Raw genomic sequence first — 5,431 nt, forward strand, 5'->3', positions numbered from 1 at the left:
ATACGTCCTACACAGACAGGCTGCAACTGCTATTGAATCAATCTGCTGTCAATCACTCAGAAGCCACTCCCATTCAAACGAGCTCCAGAAACCAACGACATTGACAGCGTTTCCTACTCTTGTTTACCAACATTTCATGCAAGCTGCAAAGCTGTGGTTTGATTCTCTTAAACGTTCGACATGGTAAGTAAAGATTCAGTTAATTTTGAAACTTCATAAATGGATTCACGTTAGAAGAAACTAAATAAAAGTAGATGTTCGTTATGCTAAAAACGGTTAGCTTCTTTGCGTTAAACCTGCAGAGAGACATTAGCTTCATTTGTTGAGATGAAAGGCATAAACAGTTTTCTATAAATTATAATATGAATAAAACACTTTTATTGAGGTAACATAGAAACTGTTATTCATTACAGTAAGGTTAAATGTGCTTGCTTTAAACTAATTCATCAAACCGACGTTTTGTATGTGTATGTGATCATGAAAACTAATCCAGCTCCTAAAATCTCCCACCAAATAGAGATTAGCCTTTAAATAACTTCTGTAAATGCGATTTAATTAACATTTATTTATCCTTGCAGAAGAAGATTGCTGTTAATTAACACCACTGCAAAAAAGACGATATATATATATATATATATAACATATACACACAGTATGTGTGTGTGTGTGTGTGTGTGTGTGTGTGTGTGTGTGTGTGTGTGTGTGTGTGTAAATTAGTTGACAAAGAAAGCTTTTTTTTTCTTTTTTGAAAAAGAAATGCATATATTTATGTAGTGTGAAGTCTGATCTTTGAGAAAATATAAAGGGTCACTAGCCTCGTCAATTCTTTTACTACTTTTTGTTTGCTTCTTTGTCTGTTTGTTTTTTTTTTTTTTTTACTGAACTGTAACCTATGGTGTGACAGGAAAAAAAAAACAGAAAAAAAAACAACTTCTTAGAATACATAAATTGCATGAGAGAGATTTATCTTCATTATTAGACACTTTCATATAGTGCTATTTATTTAATTTTAAATTATAATTAATATAATTTTTCCCCCATGACTTGGACAATTTCAAGACAAACTTTGCTGTCATCCATTCAAAAACCGCTGAAAACTATACCATTTTAGATCGAGTGATATTTATATGTCCCCTATTGCAATACTCAACCGTTTGTTAGTTTTTTTTAGATGTTTTGAGATAAAAACAAATCTGTTCACCATAGGATGTTACGTCCCACTAAAGGACAGACATGGTAGCTATTAAATGATTTCTGTTTAATTTTGATGTCAAAGGAGAAAGTTTCAGTTTGATACAATAATATCAACAAAGTTTTTAATAAAAAAGAATAATAATGTAGGTGTTTCGCACCAAAGGACAACAAAACATAACACTGTTGTAGTGGTTCCAAAACAGTTAAATATTTGAACAGTTCTGACAAATTTTCCATGTGCTCGCCATAGGTTTCACGGGGGCTTCAGTAACATGATCATCATGAATGGAGTAGGGGTGGGTGTGTTATTATGTTGCTTCATGATATGGATTTTGCTATACTGTGGATACAAGTCAAGTCAAGTCAAGTCTGCTTTATTGTCAGTTCTTCCACGGCCTGATGGCAGCAGACTAGAGAGGCTGTGTGTCGGGTGTGTGGGATCACCTGCGATGCAGAGGGCTTTGCGAGTGAGACGGGTTCCATAAATACACTGCATAATTTTCCCGCTTATCATGCAGCCACTTACTTGTGTGATAAGTAAATAGTAGTTGTGGTTGTATCAATAACAGACCACTAGATGGCGGGATTGAAGAATTGAGTTGTATTGCAGGGAACCATGCACATTTACATTTATGCATTTAGCAGACTCTTTTATCGAAAGCAGCTTACAGTGCATTCAGGCTATACATTTTTCTTACCTAACATGTTTTCCCTGGGAATCAAACTAACAACCTTTTGTGCTGTTAACACAATATTCTAACACTGAGCCACAGTAACACTACATTTACATGTAGAAATTTAAGTGAATGATACATGGTTCTGCCTTAAGCATGATAGTTATAAGTTTGTGAAATGACTTTCAGTGCCAAGTAAATGTAAAGCAGATCATGAATATACTTAAGATTCACAAACACTAAAACAACAAATCAATGACAGTAAACCAATGCCCCTTCTATTTCTGCCGAAATCCACCGAGAATTTTGAAAAAATAGTTTCATCAAGAATATTGATAAGCACAAATGTTTACAACATTGACAACAATCAGAAATGGTGACTGAGAATCAAATCAACATATTTGAGTGATTTCTGAATGATCATATGACAGTGAAGACTGGGGTAATACTGCTGAAAATTCAGCTTTGATCACAGGAATACAGTAGCCTATTTGTTAAAACATTTAAATAGATAATTAACTAGAAAATATTTTTTCTCTACAAAGGGGAACCACTACAGGCATACCCTATGTTCCACATTTACACTTATTGAGTCAAACAAAGCACAGTAAAAAATACTTTTCAGGTCTTTGTCCAATCCCTCACCTTTTCTAGTTATATAAGATACAAATATTTGCCTGTAATTTCTTTCTCATATTTCAATATAATATCAATACCGCCTGGCTAGTGTAAAATATTGTGATATGAATTTTAGCTTATATTGTCCACCCCTAGAATGGAGTCCTTCAACTAATTCAAGTTTTCTTTGGAATTGGCTGATTTAAAACCAGGACACGCTGACACACCAGAGGACATGGCTCTTAGAGACTAAATGTATTAAGTTCCTACGCTTTCAGAAATATATGCATCAAAAAAATGATTGCCATTTACTTAAATATATACTTTGTACAATTATGCCAGAGGTATTATTAACATCTTTATGCTTTTCCTTTTAATTTATAGAAGTTGTAATTTATTGAACCATGCTTGAGGACAGTCGTTGGACAATTTTGAGATCTAGCTCTGCAGCTTTTATCACAACAGGTCCATGTAGGACAAATAAATTGTTAACCATTTACTGGATTTAATATTAATTAAGTGTGCAAATTATTGTAAAATGTGCTAAAATATAGTAAATACAAAAAGAAACACAGGATAGGCAACATTAAGAATGTGTTTTGACACTTTTATCTGTGTCTGCAACAGGACATTTTTTCTTTTTGTAGTTCAGTTCATATTCTGAATTTAAGATTTTTATGTGATTTATGTAATATTTCCAAAACAAAACTCCGTAAACAGTAAGAATATGGAGGACCAAACCTGAAGAAAAAAATTAAAATAAAAAATAATTTAATAATAGGAAAATGTATTTTGTTGTTTTTTATGCATCTATTTATTTTGTATTTATTTATTCTCATGTGTATTTATTTACATATGTACTCATCTATACATTTCTTTATTTGTACCTTTCTGTGTGCAGCATGGAAATGAGGGAGGTGGTGCTTGCATCGCTCCAGTGCACTGAGAACTCCCTTATAGAAGCATTTATAAGACATGTAAGAAAACCATGAAAACACCCCCTGGTGGAAGCATGGCTGAATCTCTCTTTCTGCTTTATTTTCAAGGCTTCAAGCTTGAGGAAACCCCAGCGCCACCACGAACCAGCGGAAGAGAGCAGGTCCCAAACCAGACCTGACAGAGGAACAGAGGCAGGAGATCAAAGAAGCTTTCGATCTGTTTGACACAGACGGGTCTGGAAACATAGATGTAAAGGAACTGAAGGTAAAAAGGGTTTGAGACCTGTAGCCATAATGTTATATTGGTTAAAGGCCCGGAGACAGCATCAAACTAAATCTAGGAATGACTTGATTGTAAAATCCCATCTGAGTGACTAATCTTATTCCTTACATAATGCCAGCAATGAATTTGCTACACATATAATCAGTCATTGTCATCAACAGGAATTTAAATAGACTTTTATTATTTTTATTTTTATTAGTCTTATTAATTCTAACACTAGTGAGAATGATTTATTAACCACAAAAGGTATCTACATATATTCTTCATATATGCATTTAAAGGAAAAGTTCACTTAAAAGTGAACATTTGCTAGCCATCTGTATAGATGAGTTTGTTTCTTCATGGGAACAGATTTGCTCATCAGTGGGATCCTCTGAAGTGAATGGGGTGCCATGAGATTGAGAGTCCAAACTGCTGATAAACACATCACAATAATCCACAAGTCATTGGAAGGACTCAGAAAATACTGTGCACAGCTAAAATTATTTATCTATCATAATTTAAAAAGAAAATGTATAAAATCTGCCAAATGATATATGAGCACCACTTGTTTATTTGCCTGTATTGTTTCACCTCAAGAGTAAATGGTTTAAAAATGTTAGTAATGTGAATTCATTCAAATATGTGTCCAATATGTGTATATATACTAACAGAGTAAGTGACTTGTTGCCATAGGTTGCAATGCGTGCTCTGGGGTTTGAGCCGAAGAAAGAAGAGATAAAAAAGATGATTGCTGATATTGATAAAGAAGGATCAGGTGTAATCAGCTTTAATGATTTCCTTTCTATGATGACACAGAAAATGGTAAGTCTGCGAGCTGAATTATAATATAACCAATCAGACAACTATCTGGCCACAGTTGCAAACCTCAGGTGTCTACGTGGAAAATGACATCAGTTAAAACACCCCGAAAAGAAACACATCAAGGTGATAGGATCTTCCTTTTAAGTGGTGTTATTAGACAGTGAAGCCTTGAGAGAGTTGTTTGCGGTTGCCAAGCAAAGTCTGTTTTTACAAAAGCTCAAAAGTGGCTCATCCAATCAGAATTTAAACTAACCATTTCATTAAGTCTTTTGTTTTAACTTATGCATTCCATAAAATAGTTTTTTGCACTGATGCTTTTTAATTTGTATGAATAATCAGAAATGTTGATTTGATTCATTTCCCAGCAAAAATTTAAATCTTGACCATTGTATACATTACAATAGTGTCTTATTTTTAATAAATGTAAACACAATCAAGTGAGTGATTGTAACCTACCTTTTATTTGTAAACATTTCAATAAATTATCCAACAATAAGCTTAACCACATGGTGATGTAGTTCATAGTCTGTCCACAGTGCACATCCAGCTTTAGCCAGTCGGATTAAATACAGCACTGAATAACACATTTCTATGGACAAAATGCATCTAAAAATAGTAGAGGAAAAAGAAAGAGCAGCTTTAGGAAAAGTATGTGATCCAAGCTGCCCATGTGTTCCTGCAGGACATTACTATGATTTTATTTGTCTTAATTATCTTAATTATTAAAATTTTTGATCTAGAGATTTAAACTATATAGCCTACAGTGATTAACAAATGTATTAATAAATCTGCACTGTTAATCTTTATTAATTTTTTTTTTTTACAAAAACCTATGCTTGTATTGAAAGCAATTGAAAGCAATTTTTATTTACAATGAAAATGTGGGGAAAATCTCATTATGAAATAAATGCTTTTCTCAA

The 5,431-nt window shown here is 33.3% G+C and overlaps 1 long non-coding RNA gene across 1 annotated transcript; it reads left to right on the plus strand.

Annotated features, from left to right (window-relative positions):
- On the plus strand, positions 1–4,598 carry LOC113069206 (uncharacterized). The gene is made up of 3 exons (XR_003279680.1): positions 1–183; positions 3,533–3,689; positions 4,383–4,598. It is a non-coding gene; the product is annotated as an uncharacterized LOC113069206 (long non-coding RNA).
- Positions 4,599–5,431: the final 833 nt, after the last annotated feature.

Source organism: Carassius auratus, unplaced genomic scaffold (genome assembly GCF_003368295.1).
Source record: "Carassius auratus strain Wakin unplaced genomic scaffold, ASM336829v1 scaf_tig00001111, whole genome shotgun sequence".
NCBI classification, from domain to species: domain Eukaryota; kingdom Metazoa; phylum Chordata; class Actinopteri; order Cypriniformes; family Cyprinidae; genus Carassius; species Carassius auratus.